At 39.4% G+C, this 18,791-nt stretch overlaps 1 long non-coding RNA gene across 1 annotated transcript; it reads left to right on the top strand.

Annotated features, from left to right (window-relative positions):
- Nucleotides 1-549: 549 nt before the first annotated feature.
- Nucleotides 550-18,306, top strand: LOC148359179 (uncharacterized). The gene is made up of 3 exons (XR_015851375.1): nucleotides 550-694; nucleotides 11,018-11,326; nucleotides 17,669-18,306. It is a non-coding gene; the product is annotated as an uncharacterized LOC148359179 (long non-coding RNA).
- Nucleotides 18,307-18,791: the final 485 nt, after the last annotated feature.

Here is an 18,791-nt window from a genome sequence, read left to right as displayed (position 1 = left end):
GACAAGGAAAAACTCAAAAACCCCAGCATGAGGAAAATAAGAAACTTTGACTAGGGGCCTCGCAAGTGGTAATCCCCCTTACAGTATGGCCAGGGTTCAATCGATTTAGCATTGGGAATAGTACACAACACAGAGTGAATATCAATTAAAATACAACAACATAGGTAATATGTAAAAATCTGTCCATAAAGTGCACGGCAGCAACGTCACCTCGAGCCCGTAAATTTGTCCACTAGGAGGCACTACATTTTACATTTTTACACACTCTCCCTTTAATAATTAGAAGCTTATAAAAACAACCAACCTAGTGCCCTGATGTAATTTTGAAACATGTTTTTGTTTTGTTTTGTATTGGAAAAAAAGTGCACCTCGGCACAAAAAAGGGTGAGACACATAGAACTAGGCGTTCATTACCTGCCACGCAGAGATGACACATCTAATATGGCGATGTTTGCGAAGCGCCTCCGATGCAAGAGGCGTTGGAGAGAACAGGCACATATGTCTATAAACTATCAGCCAATCACGCGCTTTGCTTCCACAGAGCGAGTGATTTTCCCCTACCGATGACGTCACGTCCCGCTAGACGCATTCGAGGCTGAGCCAGAAACGCTTGTTCACTGCAGTGGGAAAGAACGGAATAAATAACGGCTTTTCTTAAGAAACAAACGATATTAGACAATTTGTTTCTTTGAAGGTAAGTCGTGTTTCATCGTCATAGCTATCAGTTTTCAGATTTTTTTTTTGCGGATGCGTGTCTAAGTGTTTCCAAAACGGGTTGGGTTTGGCCTACAGGTGCACTAGAGTTGTTTTCTCAATGTTGGATTGCTCGGGTGTGTTTACTTTGTGTTTTTTTTCCCTTTTAACCCAAAAAGTAAACATTAATAGATTACTAGTATCCCAAAAAAAGAACAAGTGAACCTTTAAACTATTTGGATTAGGCTACTTGAGTTTGATGTTGTTATCACTAATGTGTCTTTTGCGACCCTTTCATTTGAGTAAATGGTCTGCATTCATATAGCGCTTTTCAAGTCAATGAAGACCTCCCAAAGCGCTTTACAATGTGCTTCACACTTACCCATTCACACTCACACTCACACACCAATAGTGGCCATGCAGCCATGCAAGGCGCCTATGTGCTTATTGGGGGCATTAGGGATTCAGTGTCTTGCCCAAGGACTTTGACATATAACACGGAGGAGCCGGGAATCGAACCAATAAGAATGCCTCCTGGTCTTGCGAAATGTGTTGTCCCTTTGTTTTCTAACGATTTGTGTACTTATTTACACCCAGCCTTGCCATCGTGTATATCCACATATATTCGAGAAAGGCTATCAAACAGTTGTGGTTTCCATATATCCAGATCCACGCCAATAGGGTATTTGGGATTTCAAAACATGAACTTTCCAATATACTTTTTTTCTTTTTTGTCAATAAGTAACACAAGTCATCAAAGTTAATTATATTGATGTGACAACACTGCTCTGACTCAACAGGCAACAGATTGATAGGGGTGTAAAGATACAGTATGTCTTTTGACCGTTATAGTATGTATGATATTAGACCACACGGTACAAGACTAAGCCATGTATTATTTTTGGGAAACAATTCAATTTGACAAGATAAAATACATTTTGGTAGGATATTTTTACTTGATGGTCAATGTCAAGGTCCAGCTCATCTCTGAAGAGTGGGAGGATGTTTTAAAGCGACAAGTGGCCACTAGATGACGAAGGTGCTGTATTTGAGTCAGATCAAGAGGCTTCTCCCTGCTAAACATGGGAAGCAGTATAGTGGTACCTCTACTTATGAATATCTTTTTTTCTGGGAGTAGCTGTGGAACCTAAACATTTTTGAGTAGAGACACCTTTTGAATGTGAATGAGCTAATTTGTTTCAAGCCCAGCAAAAGTATAGTTTATTTTTCATTAAATCACAAAGGAGCATCAGAACATGAAACAAATACATATCAAGATCAGATTAATGCACAATAAACATAAAACAAGAGGCACATAATGTAAAAAAGCAGATTAATGGAAATAAAACTAGTATTAATTTATCTATTTATATGGCGTCTTTGTACACTGGTCCTCAGCAGTGTTTTTTGCCTCGTGTTTCTTGAAAAACTGATCCAAAGACATCTGCTTTTGCCAGCCTGTTGGAAATGCGCGAGACAGACGTCATAATGAGCGACAGCCTGACTTGTCAACACTTTCTGGGTGATTCCTTTGCATACATTCTGAGACTTTATGTAATTTTGCCAAAATATCTTTAATTTGGGCTGATGGAATGAGGGGCTGCATCCTTCTCCTGGTCGTCTCTGAACTCTTCCTGCACAGCGGTGTGTTTTAATCCCTTTCTATCATCTCTTGCTTTGTTTCGTTGGCCAGAAAAAGTATTTTCTTCTTTTCTCCACGTTCACTTTTCTGCATGTCTTTCGTAGGGTCCATTGGGAATGATAGCTTTCTGTAGCCTTACCACACAGTAGACATTTTACAGATAGGAAGGGGACACAAAAAGCATGCCGGGAACGGGATAGGAAGAGCATGCTGGGATTCACGTATACGCACTGCACCGGGTGTTTACAGAGCGGGTAGGGAACACAAAGAACATGCCATGAAGGGGACAGCCAGGAGAGGGATGGGCACTGCGAGGCTGTACTTGCCCAAGACACAACACAAAAAAGTGGTGCCCTGAAGAGCTAGATGGTTAAGGATCCATGAGCAGTAAACTTTTTTTTTCCCAATAAGCTTTTAATAATTTTAACTCCATATCATTGTAGTCTGTTTATCAATGTATTTTAATTTTCAAACTAATCACAAAATATATAATTGATATTTTATCTGGCAGCACGGCGGCGCAGTGGTTAGCGCATGTGCGGCACAGTTCATGTCATGGGAACCTCCTGCGTGGGTTCAAATCCAGCTCCAGACTTCCTGTGCGGAGTTTGTATGTTCTCCCCGTGCTTGCGTGGGTTTCCTCCGGGCACTGCGGTTTCCTCCCACATTCCAAAGACATGCATTTCAGGTGAATTGGCCGGTCCAAATTGTCCCTAGGTGTGAATGGGCGAGTGAGTTGTCTGTCTGTCCCCGTGTGCCCTGCGATTGGCTGGCAACCAGTTCATGGTGTCCCCTGCCCACTGCCTGATGATTGCTGGGATGGGCTCCAGCACCCCCGCGACCATACTGAGGATAAGCGGTGCAGCTAATGAGATGAGATATTTTATCTCAGGAACTATTCTCTCATGGTTTAAGTCCTACAGCCAGAACTCTTTGTGTTAGATACCACATTACGACCTCTGAGTCTTTTAATGTTACCTGTGGTGTTCCACACGTCTCCTCCTTTTCAGTTGTTTCTGCTTGATGATATTATTCAAAAGTATGATATTAGTTTACATTGCCTTGAAGATGACACTCAACTGTATCTGCCATTGGAGGAAAATGTTCTAGAAATATAGAGGCCTGCCTCACTGAGATGATGAGATGGATGTCACTTAATATTCCCGTCTTTACCCCGAAAAAACTGAGATGTTGACTATTGTCGTTGCAGTTAACTGGACATTTTGCATTCTGTCATAACCTATATTTACTGTGGAAGTTGACTGTGTATTATCTGTTTATACCCTTGCAACATCTATTGCAGACTGGTCATCCTGGAACCGGGATTACCTCATGTGTGGCCCCTTTTTAATGCTTCTTTATTTTCCTAATGCTGAGGTATTTTGAGCTTTCCTGGCTTTGGGGCAATAAGGGCTATAACAAGCTTGTTATCTTAACTATAAACATAAGCGTGGTGCTACAGAACAACCAAATATTTTCTGATGCGTAAGCTTACTTTTGCGGTAACTAGAGATGGCATGTCAAAGTGAGAAAGGATAATTAATTAGAAATATCATTAACACTTCAATAAAGTCAAGTCAGGTGTCATTTATTTGTGTAGCCCTTAACCACCAAGTCAGAGGCCACAATTACAACATTCCACTTATCTGAAACCTAACAAAATATCAGGGATTTGATCATTTTAACTGGGAATGTTATATTGTATTGATTGAGCTAAAAAGCGTGGGGCCAGAATCGATGTAAACAACCCCAGATCTCATCAATGAATATATGGTTGCACCCCTACAGACAAAGCACATAAATATAAAGCAATTTATATATTTCATTATTATTATTATTATCATCATTATTACTTTTTTACATTTCCCTCAACCAAAACTCAATAATTCTGATTCTGATCACATATTACTAAATTCAAAAACCATCGCCATGGACGGACACATAACAAAGAACACTAAAAGCAAATCATTCTCCTTCTCCGAGCGTTACCACGGTTACAAAAGCTTGCCATCTGTCAGCAGTATTGAAACCATTCAAGGTAAAAGGTCACAATTTATTTTACAAACAAAATAAGGAACTGAAATCTGGGAAGTTATTTTACGGAAAAACTAATACTCGATCGCCATGGACAATTTCCTCAATACTTTGACCTCTGATCACAGGGTTTGTCATTCCATTACAAATAGTAAAGATACCGATTTGCTTGTGTGTGTGAACCTTTGACAAGCACTATAGCTTCTTATTATTTTGTGCAAAATGTGAATGTGGTCAATAAGGCTGACCTGAATGTAGTCATTGGTGTTGGGATGTTTATAGTGTACATAGAGTGAGTGACAGAGGAGTCATTCATTTTCCGTTGCTATGGTTGTTCCGCATGAGCAAAAGCAGCGGAGTAGTTTTGAACAACTTGCAATGTTTCAGAGTCATTAGAATTTTGTCTGGTAGATCAGGAAACACCTTATGATTCTTTTCAAAATTCTGAAATTATTGTGTCTTACATACAAAGTGAAGCAAATAACCCTAGGATATGGCTTAAAATGTGTCTAAGTGGTTATACACGTTTAACACGGCACACATCACGTCAGGTGACTCCAACTGTGTGTAACCATGCAAAAAAAATCCAGTCCACAACCCACATCTGTTTTGCATTTTGTCTCATTCTCACGGTGAATGCAGTTAGCCTTTCTCAGTACCCTGTGACTGAAGCGCCTCCATTTCTATTGTCAGTGTGAACAGCACGAGGTGGTGCATATCTGAAATTGCCATTGAAAAAGGTATTACAAACAGCGTTGGATATAACGCTGTTATAAATAACGCCTTTACGTAACCTTGTTAGTTTTTTCAGTAACGGGGTAAACTAACAAATTATTTTTTTCGCTGTTACAGTTACTGGCGGTCAAAAGCGGTGCGTTACTTTGATTAAGAACTCATTCATATTTCCAACTAAATGCGACTTGCATGCGATCTCCTGTGACTTCATCTCTTGTGTGAACGCCACATGTGTCCAGCATGCGGAGAAGAAGCCAAGTGATGTCACACTCAATGCGCTCAATGTTTGCAGAAGTACTTATGGGTGCTAACGGAGGAGTAATTTGAAAGTTATTGTTCTACCAAAGGCTGAACAGAGTTGCCCCCCCAAATATAAATAAAATCCCAAACCCCACTTTCCCTCCATTGAATGCTCTCCCTTGTTTTCACTCGCCATGGTTGTTGATTTCCCAGCTTTGTCCAGCCTATCAATGACGTGCAGGTCGCATGAATGAGTCTCGTCCGCTCACAGAAGTCACAAAAGATCAGATTTGTATCAGATTTAAGACCACATATACCGTAAATTCCGGACTATAGAGCGCACCTGATTATAAGCCGCACCCACCACATTTTAAGAGGAAAACCGATTTTGTACGTACACAAGCTGCACCTGTATATAAGCCGCATGTGCCCACATTAAAAAAATGTAACACAAACACAAAATTAACCCAAATCCGACTAAGTCCCACGATTGAAACTGAATGTCCTTAAAAGTACAGAGTCCAAAAATCACAGCCAGCAAAATGAACGGAAAATGATACCGGTACTTAAGGTTTGATGCTGACCTGCAGAGTCCGGGTCCCGTTGAAAGTAATCCAAGGAAAAAAGTGTGTATTTCCAAAGGTTAGGGTGGGAAGAATATATATCCACTATTGTGTGCCGCGTCCACAAACACTCACCTTTACCGGTCCCCACTTCCCGTCAGCCCGTGTTTTTTTCGCCCATTCTTTTTTATTCGCCCGTGGGAAACATATCAGAATAAGTGTCTGAAATAAAGACATTACAAAAATATTCAGTTGCAAATACATATTATACATGGTTACACATATTTACATAGAAAGACGGTACACCGAGAGAGTTTTCAAAGCTTTAATAATAATAACTTGCCTGTGACAGGTAGCAACACGCGAGAAACACACTCGCAACACACTCGCAACACAGTAAACGGGTCTGTTAAAAAAACATACCGTGCTTGTAAAAATCACACTAAACCATCCTCATCTTCCTCCTTAGAACTGAAGCCGTCAAAGTCGTCTTCCTCAGTGTCGGAAAGAAACTTCGTCATATAGACGTCGTCCCACACTCCCTTATTTCAAAACACGCTGGCAACACGCTCGCTCCTTCTTTATCGGACTGCTCGATTGCTTTTAGCTTGAAAGCTGCGTCATGTGCCTTTCTTTTTGAATTTTGCATGATGAGGGTATGTTTACACTAATTTAATTTACTGTATGCACAAGCCAAGAAGTTGCAGTCTTCCTCGGGGCATATATTCCACCGGTCTAAATCTTACCTTTTGTACTGGAGCGCCGCTGGCGGCCGTTAGAAAAATTACATAAATTGGCCGCATCACTGAATAAGCCGCAGGGTTGAACGTTTGGGAAAAAAGTAGCGGCTTATAGTCCGGAATTTACGGTAAAAGTGGCCTGGGTCTGGTGTGAACAAAGCGTATATGTGCCGTTGCACACTTTAACAGATCAGATACAGGTTGCGTCTGTGCAAAAAAATCTGATTGTTTTAAGATATTGCTTTACAATTGACTTTGTACTGTAGGCTATGTCTACTTGACCAACTCAATTATTTTCTTGCAATGTTCTATAACACAACTACCTGTCTTCTCTACTCAACTGACTTGAATACTGCTCAGAATTTCAAATTCTTTGAAGTACAACAACTTATTTTTAAAGTAACTGAACCAATTACTTTCCCTGGTAACTTGTTACTTATACTATAGAGTAATTAGTAATCAGTCACTAACTTGGTTACTTTTTGGAAGAAGTAGTGAGTAACCAATCAAGTTACATTTATTTATATAGCCCTTAATCACAAAATGTCTCTAAGGACTGCACAGATTATAATTACACCATCCCCTGATCTTAAACCAACATGCGGGCATTAACAAATTAAAAAACCTCAGCATGAGGAAAATAAGAAACCTTGAAAAGGGGCCTCACAAGCAATGTTCCCTCTAAGCTGTGCGCATGCGCAATCACGCACTGCCCGCACATTCTCAGCGCACAAGAAAATCTAGCCAGCACATATAAATGAGGGCTCAAAATTGCTAATTAAGAAGCGAATTAAGTCAAAGTTTCAGTGCATGAAGTTAAAAATACACGGGTTCCCCTGACGTTGTGTTCTAAATGTGGTATTTTGAAGTCAAGGTCGAAGTAGAACTAAGTTGAGTGAAGTTAGTAGAGTTTTTCGAGAAGCGGCTTCTTCGGCTTGGCTCAATAAAAGGAACCGGCTCTTTCGGGTCCTAAAGACCAAATATTATCTAAAGTTTTGCACAAAATGACTTAAAGGAGGGGGAGAATAGAACAAAAAAGAAAAAAATACCAAAATGAAAAAGTAGTGAAAAGCTGAGAAAAAAAGAAACAAAAGTAAAAGAAAAAAAGAAGGAAAAATTTAGAAAAAAAGACAGAAAAGAAAGAAACAAAGGAAAAAAGTAAATAGAGAACAAAAAGAAAAAAGTAACAGCAAGGAAAAAATAAACACAATGAGATTTTTTTTAAAGGAATTAATTTTTTTTTAGAAAAAAACAGTGAAAAATAAGAAAAAGTTTGTGTTGCATTCAAATAATTTCCAATTTTATCAAGTGAATCTTTTTGCCAACATTGTACTTCCACTAAAAATGTCATTAAGTACAGTTCTGTATCTTGCAACCGACTTAATAAGCCCCCAAAAATGTTAGTATTATGCGACAAAATATATCAGGAAAAAAAAGAAATGGATATCTTGTGAAAGAATTGTAAGAACAAACAACGTTTGTAGGCCGTACAACCTTTGCAACAGTACATGGGTCAATTCATTCAAAAGAGAAAAATAATTTTGCATTGCCGGAAACTCAGCAAAATGTAACTTGATGTCAAGTTTTGGACATGTTTGAAAATGATTTAGTTGCCACACTTGCCACAGTTGTTTCAAGCGTTGCTCACCGACTTTGTGTGAACGCCCAGACACGTGGAAAATTAGAGGGAACATTGCTCACAAGTGGTAATTCCCCATCCAGGATGACAAGGGTGTAATGGACATAGCATTGCGTTACAACCTTAACTACCGTATTTTCCGCACTGTAAGGCGCACCTAAAAGTCTTAATTTTTTTCAAAAGCTGACCATGGGCCTTATAACACAGTGCGCCTTATATATGGCTCAATATTAAATTCGCAAGGTCTCGCAAGTTACTCAACAGCCGCCGACTCGATTTTACCCCGAACGTGGAGTAGTCCGCGGTGTATGCTGGGATTTATATACCGGCGTTTCATTGGCTAACCAATGTGTCAATCATCATTTGAATCGATCACTATTGGCTGAAGTTTTTCGGAGCCTCGGATTAGCTAGATGGCCAAAACAAACCCTGCAATTGGCTGAGTTTAGCAATGGCGTAGCAAGTCCGCGGTGTATGCTGGGATTTATATACCGACGTTTCATTGGCTAACCAATGTGTCAATCATCCGTTAAATCGATCGCTTTTGGCTGAAGTTATTCGGAGCCTCGGATTGGCTAGATGGCCAAAACAAACCCTGCAATCGGCCGAGTTTAGCAATGGCGTAGCAAGTCCGCGGTGTATGCTGGGATTTATATACTGGCGTTTTATTGGCTAACCAATGTGTCAATCATCCGTTAAATCGATCGCTATTGGCTTAAATTATTCGGAGCCTCGGATTGGCTAGAGGGCCAAAACAAACCCTGCAATTGGCCGAAAAAGATGTGTCAATTATCCGTTAAATCGATCGCTATTGGCTGAAGTTATTCGGAGCCTCGGATTGGCTAGATGGCCAAAACAAACCCTGCAATCGGCCGAGTTTAGCAATGGCGTAGCAAGCTTGCTAAAGTACGCCATAAAGAAACATGTTTTATTAGTCTGTATCTGTAGATATTTGATTCTCCTGGATTTACTACACTCACGGTTGTAAGAAGACCATGATTGCGTATCATTATTGAACGTGAGAACTTAGGTGAGTTATGCGGCTTTATATTTTCCCGGTATCTTGTTTTAGAACGATCTTGATGTTGCTGTGATGAGTTGAGTGAATTAAACTCAATTCCAAGTGTTTATTGTCATATGCACAGTAAAGTTGTGAGCGAAAAAGAAAATAGAAACATAGAAATGTTTGGCATTTCTTGAATCCCAAGACTTCAACCTTCCGAATGATATTTGAAATGACGCATTTAAGTGACATCGTACGGACACCGCATCCGCACGTGTCTACGACACGTATTTGCTTCTTTGCAAGCTTTGGGAATGTTAAGGGGGTAATCAGTTTGACTGAATCATCTGACTGTTTTGTCGACGTTCCCATTGTAGCGCCTTATAATCCGGTGCGCCTTATCTATGGAAGATATAGGACCAAAAACTATTTTTTGGGAGTGCGCCCTATAACCCGGTGCGCCCTATAGTGCGGAAAATACAGTAACTTTTTTTAAAGTGACATAACCAACACTGATTACAACTCATCCCTGCAAAATCATCTTTATCATGTCTGTATTTTACGTATTAAGTATTTTATGATCTTGCAAAAGAAACATGACTATGGATCCATGAGAACACCCCTAATGCAGTGCTGTGAAGAAAAAGGTTGCATCACTTGTATGTCTTTCTGAGAGGAACCCCAAGGAATTCTTTACCTAGCGTGGCTCTAGAGGGCAAATTAAACTCGAGAACTGTGTTTAAGTCCAAGGAGATTTAGTGCAAAAAAAAAATAAAAATATGATGATAACTTTTTTGAAATCCCAAAAGTGGATGTGAAATAATATGTGACAAACAATGCAATTCCATGGTTGCTGAACCTGCATGTATGAAAAGGCCAGGTCAAGAGTAGGGGTAGGCACTTAAAAGATTCAGCTGGATTATGGATTCTATCATTGTACTGTTCAGCTTTTTGTGTGCAAATATTTGTTGTTTCCTTTTGTTAATTATTGGATGATGTTGTTTTGTGCTGTTTCTTGGTGCAAACAAATGCCATCAATAGTAGGAATCTTTGCAGAATTATCATCATATTTAAAATAATAATTGGGTATTTATGGCGAACCCATATACTTTTCATATTTTTCAATGTGATAAGTTTGAAGTTTAGTAGACACTCGAAATACAAAGAAAAGGCGTCAATGGATTTTGAACTTGCAAAGAAAGCCCAAACCTACATACAACATTAATTGTTGTGTATTTATTTTCACTGTATGCTACTTTCTCCTTGCACTTATATTTTATTACAATTAATTTGAATTTTAGAAAATTAATTTATTTTAACGTGATTTTATCCCACGTTTGAGAAAATATATGCAACTATCAAATGAATAAATAAATGAGATTAAATAAATTCTTAGTATTACTAATGTTATTGTTAGGCTGGGCCGCGAGATTATTGTCTGACATTAAGCCGTTCTGTAGTGCAGAAATTTTTGCCGACCACTGATTTGTTTGATGTGCTGGGATGTTTTATTTTACTTGACACAAACTCTGAAAAATTTTCTGACTAATATTGTTGAGATTACGACCACTATTGGCCTTTTTTTCTAGTAGGAGTTAACACTGTTTGCTCACATGCATGCGCATCAGAGCATATTTCACATTTTAAATAGACTCTGCAGAAAGACTCTGATGTTGCTCACAGGGTTTACATAGAACCCCCTGACAGTGTGTGTTGTTTTCATTCTAGATTACTGCTGAGAGATGAATCCAGACCAGCCCCCTCCATACCCAGGCCCATCGGCTCCAGTCTATCCTGCTCAGGGCCTACCCCCTCAAGGATATCCACCTCAGGGCTATCCTCAGCAAGGTTATCCTGTAAATATGCAGCAGCCTAATATGAATTACCCCAACTACCCACCTGGACCTATGGGAGAAGGAGGTCCTTATCCTGGGCCGGGACAGCCACCTTATCAGGGATATGCAGGACAACCCCAATATGGCTGGCAGGGTGGACCCCCGCCCGGACCCATGTATGGAGAAGCTCCAAAAAATACTGGTGGGTGGTAAGACAGTTGGCGGCTGACTTGATTATAAGGATTTGTCATGAAAACCTTGATATTTTATGAAAGTTCATTTAGGATCTGAACTGTTTTAATGTCTGCTACCATTTAGCCCTACTTTTATAAAGTCTATAATCCAGCCCACAGTTTGCAAAGGCTTTCTCTGACCAAATTTTCCATTGTGCTTGTATGCCATTTGACCATTTTTGAGCCATTTTGACAAATCATCGCATGTTCATGACTGTTTATTTTTTACTTGTACCATAATAATAAAAGTATACAGCAGGGGTTGAGAAACTTTTTGACCCGAGAGCCATTAAAGCAAAGTATTTTGTCAGGTTTTTTTTTTGGATACAAATTTGAAGACAAAAAAATTCATCAAGTCAAGTCAAGTCATTTTTATTTGTATAGCCCTTAATCACAAATAGTCTCAAAGGGCTTCAAAACAAAAACAAAACCACAAACCCACTCCCTAGACCAAAGCTAATTCTTCAGCTACTTTTACTCTTGATGATTTGATAAAATCAGCTCGGTAGCCTAGATGGTAGGGCGCCTGCTCTGAGACTGGGAGGTCGCTGGTTCAAGCCTCGGCCAAGTCATACCTAAGACTTACAACATTGGTACTCATTGCCTTCCTGCTTGGCGCTCAGCATTAAGGGTTGGAATTGGGGGGTTTGGTCACCCAATGACTAAAATGGCTGCGCCCTGTTTGGCTGCGGCTGCATCGGCTCGCTACAGTTTAACTGTACGGGTCAGGTGTATCGACATTTTGTTCTGTGTGTATTGTTACAAAGAATGACAATAAAAGTAAATTCTATTCTATTCTATTCTAAAATCTTTGAAATAATAAAAAATCCAGAGCTTGTGTCCAAAAAAAACAAATATACCACTTTAAATTTGTCTCTCTCCCACAGATACTAAAGATAGTTAAGGCTCATTTTTTTCGTGAATAATTGTTTCAATACAAGGTGCGAGCAGAGTTGTGTCACAAATGTCACAAAAAAATTCAAATGAGAAAGCAACTGATTTATTTAGGGGAGTGCGCCATGTAGGCAGAGATATACTTGCCCCTACCTTTCACCCAGTCAAATTGCTCTGGGTACTTGACTGGCGTTTTTGGGTGTTTACAGCCTGTTCTGTGGGTTTTCATCAAAAAGTGTGTCCACAGTGAACAAACATTGTTTAATGAGCTTCCACATAAAGGATTTCTTTGAGAAGTACCGCCAAAACAGAGTCTGTTGGTTTAACACAGTAAGTGTAAACTGTAGTTAAAACTTTGCCCTATATATTTTGGGCCGAATGGTAAGCCTACTGTGTTGCTTCGGATTTGCATACCTTATAAATAGAAAGTCACGGAGAAAATTACTGTCGGCCAATTCTATCTCCGAGCCAGATGTACTCATGAAACTGGCTCTCAAGCCATACCTTCCTGACTGAAGGCAATCTTGACCAATTTTGAGCAGTTTATGACATCACTCTGCCAAATCATTGCATGTTCATGGCACTGTTTATTTTGTACTTATAAAGTAATGATAATGATATGAACTAATGTTCTAATCAGTAACAACATTGCTTTATGTGTCAAAATTCAGTCCCAGGTCTTGCAAGTACCGGGCCTAAAAACAAAACAAAAACACAGCATTTGATTTTTTGTGTGAATATTAAATACCATGACTTTGATGCTTATATTTTATTACACAATGACAGCATTGCTTATTTTTTGATGAAAGAGGGAAAATAACATGATGAAATAGCCCCTGATTGAGATCTTATCCAAAGTGTACAATGAACTGTGAGTGCCAACTCCGCACTATGTCACGTCAGCCTTTAATGGCGTCCATGAGACACTGTCATTTTCTAGATTGTTTTTTCTAGCTTTATAACATAATCAAGATCATCCTTACACAATAGTCTGCAATTGTAAAACAAACTGTTAGAGTTATTTAATTGATAACATTGTTGTTCAGTAGACACTCAAAATAAGAAGAGATCAATAGATTTTGAACTTGCAAGGAAAACAGGAGAGCCCAAACCTCCTTATAATAAATTCCAACTTGTTGTAAAAGGTCTTCCCACAAGGTCTTTTTTTTATTAAATCTAGTTGACAAAAAACAGATGTGGCCTCAAGGATGTGATTGAGGGCAATGTATTGCATCCTGCCTCCTTCAATCCTTGTGGATTAAAGGAAACTCCAGCTAAATCTAGGTTACAAAGAGCAGATTCCGCATAAAGGGTGTGGCTATCCAAAAACAGCAACATTATTTGCAGATAGTGACAATGTTGTAAACAGTGCATAGTCGTCAAAATAATAAACAGTGAAATATTATAGTCAGGGCAGCACGGCGGCGCAGTGCTGCCAAACCAAAGTCCCCTAAAAAGAAAAAGACTAAAGTGTGCGGCACAGTTCTAAGGTCTTTGGAACCTCCTGTGTGGGTTCAAATCCAGCTACCGGACTTACTGTGCGGAGTTTGTATGTTCTCCCCGTGCTTGCGTGGGTTTCCTCCGGGCACTCCGGTTTTCTCCCACATTCCAAAGACATGCATTTCAGGTGGATTGGCCGGTCCAAATTGTCCCTAGGTGTGAATGAGTGAGCGGGTTGTCTGTCCCTGTGTGCCCTGCGATTGGCTGGTAGCCAGTTCAGGGTGTTCCCTGCCCACTGCCCGATGACTGCTGGGATGGGCTCCAGCACCCCCGCGACCCTACTGAGGATAAGCGGTGCAGCTAATGAGATGAGATTATGAGATATTATAGTCAATATAACAAACCTGTATTCTATGCAATCTCCTTTGCAGGTGTCCAATGTTAAGGACAGAAAAAATAATTATCATATAATACACATATGCGATTTATGTTGTAGATTGAGGTAAATTCTGTTGAGTGTTTGTGTCGTAACCCTTTAGAAATATTCAAATAAGGTAATTTTGTACTCAAAATTTTGCATAGATAACCTCTTCTGGCAGTCAGTCGCCATACCACTACTGACGTAAATTTATAGAACAGTACCATTTTTTTTAGCCCACCGACAACGTATGAAACCACAAAACATCTTTTTGGCAGTGAATGTTTAATTGTAATGAAAGACAAAGTCATTCTTGGCACTCAATGATGGCAAATGGTATCGTTTCACAGGAACATTTACATTTCAGTTGACATTTTATTTTTTTTATTGTGTTGATACATGTATGTTTTAAGAAAAAATAATTTGAAGGAATATTACAACACAATGCTGGATTTCTCCAACCCGTCAAGATTTCACATCTTCTGAATGACCTATGTGTTAAATTAAAATACATAGTGTAGAAATCTTGTTGTGTGTTAGTAGTGTTACAATGAAGTCAAATTTTGATGTCACTGCAGTTTAAAGTACGTACACACACAGAAGGCAGGATAACAACTTGCTTGCTGCCAGCAGTACAGTGCATTCTGGGGGTTAATACAGTGTAGGAATTTGCATGTCTGGAACATTGCTAGTGTTTTTTTCCTCTTATTAACTTTTTGTGAGAGTGTGAAGCCAAAATTATGCTGTACAGCCAAATTGATCACTGAAAGTGATGTACCGTAACTTCCAGACTACAAGCCACTATTTTTTTCTCCTTTTAAAATAATGTGGCTTTAGATAAGGTTCAGCTTTTTTTTTTTGTGTGCAATGCGACTGGTTGCAAAGGTGTTAGCGGCTAATTCCGATACGAGCTCAGGCCTTCCTGCTGACATCCCCATCTGCGGTGCCCCTCGTGATCCCCCTGTTGACGCGGGTGCCTTGACTGCCTTAGAACTGGTGTGGACCAGAAAATATTATCTTAACTTGTAATATCTTTTTGTGTAAATAGTCAAGAAAACGGCAATCATATAAATGCGCATAAGAAACACTGTGGTGACGTCTGGAAACATTTCTTCGAGGAAAATTAGTAAATATTTCTTGCTGAATTTATTGATAAAATACATAACAGGAGCTAAACGGAAGGTTTGACATTAGTTACTTTTAAGGATTTTTAACACGTAGTCACAATATTTCAACTTTGCACCCAAAAATCAAGATCTCAATTTATGAATCCGAATTAAACAGCATCGGAAGTTATCTATCAAATACGTCACACATCTCTCCGTATCGCCGGCGTCAATGTCAGGTCTCTGGAGTATCCTTTAATCCATGAGGCACGATTACAAGTGAATGCAAGATATAGGCCTCATGCTCAGTTCTTTAAATGTGGAAGAAAATACGTGCACATGTTCTGAAAACCCTGTGACCTTGGCAAGTTTGGCGGCGCAGAAGCAAATGTCACGCTCCTTTGTCTAAAAAATAAATCCAGACACATTGTATCTTATTTCTTTGTGACCAGTCTGATTTTCTATACAAACCCCTTAGATATGGCTGTGACAAGCAGTTGATCAGGGCAATTATGCTATCAAAGGCTCGCTGTGCTTGACACGCTCATTATTTACCGAGCATAAAGTCTTCAGGTCAAGGGAACATATGAGCGGGCAAAGTTCACAAGAAGTCTTTCATCACTCGGCCTTAAAAAGATGCTTGTCTTCCCCCTATAAATGATTCATCTCGAACATGGCAGTAGAGACAGCTGGTTGTCTTGCTGACAAGGTGGAGTGGTAACCAAATCCCACCTTTGCCCTGTCAGCTTGCAAAGGCGATAGCTTGGGGTGTTAACTTAACCGTTTCCTTTTGATTGGGCACACCCAATCTATCTTTGTGCTTCCCCTTTCCCTCTGCTTTGTGGAGAAACGGAACGGTCTTCGTCTAATAAAACTAGAATATTTTCAACATTCACATTGTGTCAAAAAAAAAGTTTTTTTTTTTTTTTTACTCCGACCTAATTTTTTTCCACATGTTCAAAGACATATTACTGAAATTGGGTTTTATTAATTGAAGAACATATTTAGATTCCGGCCATTTTTCCCTTGAGGCAAACGGTGGTGCTGATGCATGCTTTTTCATTTGGATTATTGTAATGCCATGTTCTCTGGTATGCCCAAAAAGAAGATTGCCAGCTTGCAGATGCTACAGGATTCAGAAGCACGGGGTAATTACGGGGGTGAGAGGGGCTATCATGTCACACTAGTTTAAAATTTGCTGCAATGGCTTCTGTGCTTTCTGGGATCTATTTTTAGGTGCTTTTACTAGTTTTTAAATGTCTTATCTAGTTTTTAGATGTCTGAAGGAAGGGATTATAATTCCTGAATATACCCTGAATTTTTATACAGCACTTGAATGATAGTCAAATCACTGTTAAAAAGCTCCTCACCAATTGAGTAATCCCTTGCGGTATCACAGTTTAGTTTGAGCGTTTTCAATAATTCGTGGATTTTTAAATTCAATTGTCTTTATTGTCAATGACAACATACCTTCATTGTGTTACGCAGCAGACAGAAAACAAAATACTATCACGGGGCATATTGGGGAGGGCTTTGTGTGTGTGTGTTGGGTGGGTGTGACTGTCTGTGTGCTTGATTGTGATAGGCTGGTGTATGCTGTCAGTCCACCAGCGGGGCTTGCCCACATGTCTATGTGTCTACAGAACATACTTTGAAGCACAGCAACAGCTACTATTTTAGCCGCTCGTTGCATTAAAAAGACATTCATCAATTACATCAGACTCTGAAGAAAGTCAAAAGAGCGCAAAGAAATGCTAACCACCGCTGGGTGCTTTGTGGATTATTATCGGGTCTGAGAAAAGACTGAAGCAGCGTCTAGAGAGAAAGCAATGGTGAGGCTGCAGGTCCGGCCTACTGCCACGGCTAGACTAAGTAACAACTCTCTTAAGCCACCGTTTTTAAGCCTGTATCTCACCAACACCAGATCCATTACCCGTTTAACATATGACCTGGAGCTACAACACGTGGAAAACTGCTACATTTGTGACTCTTGTATTTTCATCATCACTGAGACCTGGCTTAATTTGCGGTTCCAGATGCTAGTGTGCAGCTAGCTTTCAACTCTCATAATCGCATTATTAAAATGAAAGAACAAGCCTTCCAGTATTGTTGTATATTTGTGTAATGACAATAAAGACCGTACATTGTACATAGATACTGTGTTCTGTGTTTTTATTTGTAGATCTATAGTTGTCATTTAGTTACATTTGTACATATTATATGTTACTGATATTCAATGAATAAAATGTTTTCTACTTTATGGGTTTTGACTGTTGCGGGACATTTTGAAACACAAGCCTTGTGAAAAACAAGGGATTGCTGTCCATTATGATTTGATTTGAAATTGGGATTTCTAATGATTTGCAAAGACTTGAGGCTTTCTGTTAACTGTCTTTGATTTAAACTGTTTTCCGGATGAATGTATACTTAATACTACTTTTTTTTGCACGCAGTGTACATGGTGGAGGATAGAAGAAGAGATAACAGCTCTTCGGAAACATGCCTGACGGCCTGCTGGACGGCACTGTGTTGCTGCTGTCTGTGGGACATGCTGACATAATTCCGCCGCACTGTCGCCTATTCCTTCGCCAACCTGATTGCTGCGTGCCTCCAAACACTTGCTCAAAAAAAAACCTTGAGGCCACTTCTGTTGCTTTTCTCTTTCAACACTGTGCCTTGAGTTATCGGCCTTGTTTTTGTGACGTCCCCTATAAGAAATAAGGCGCTCAGGCTCATCTGGTGTGAGGTTCTCTAGCACTTTATGACGATTACCTCCGTTTCTGCTAACCGTTTTAGCTGCCTTTCTGGCTGCCGTTCATGCTTTCTTCGATGTGTTCCTCCTTACTTATCTTGCGTCGTATGATGCCCGAGCCGAGCAGTGTCCGCTAAGCAACTTATAACGAGAACATTTTTCCTTGTACCTTGCCTTTAAGTTAAATCAAGTGGTAAACAATACGTTTTGGGGATGAGTGTTAGTTATATTCTACCTGATTAATCCCCAAAAAGTCTCATGTCTCATTTTTTAAATATGCTTGAGAGTGTATTGAAAATGAGAAACAATGCTGTGATCAATAAAACCAGTGACCCATTACATGCCTGTTTGCTTTTAAAGAAAATCTCTTTGAAAAATTTCTTCTGATTCAGTGAAAGAAAGTCTTTGTTCTTATATGGGCGCTTTAAGAAAGATCATCCACCACTCACTAACATATTTCAGTCGTTGTTCAGGATTACTGGATTATACGGGACGCCCCCCCAAAAAACTCTTTTGTCTTATTTTATTTAATTAATGACTTAAAATGATAGTAAAAGCTACTGTATTTATTGCTGTGTGTAAGAAAGAAACAGAAGGAATGAAAGAGAGAGAGTGAGAGAGAGAGAGTGAATGAGGGTAAAATGGAGAGAATGAAGGAAATAAAGATGAACAAAGATGAAAAGAGAAAAACAGAAAATAAAGAGAGAAAAATAAGGAAAGAAATATTGAGAGAGAAAGAGAAAAATAAAGAAAATCAGAAATGGTAAGAGAGAACGCTAAAAAGAAAGAGAAAGTCAAGTCATGTTTATTTGTATAGCCCAAAG

The sequence above is a fragment of the Urocampus carinirostris genome, chromosome 9, assembly GCF_059441175.1.
Source record: "Urocampus carinirostris isolate Australia breed hairy pipefish chromosome 9, RoL_Ucar_1.0, whole genome shotgun sequence".
Classification (NCBI taxonomy): Eukaryota; Metazoa; Chordata; class Actinopteri; order Syngnathiformes; family Syngnathidae; genus Urocampus; species Urocampus carinirostris.
This window is presented reverse-complemented; position numbering and strand designations above follow the sequence as displayed.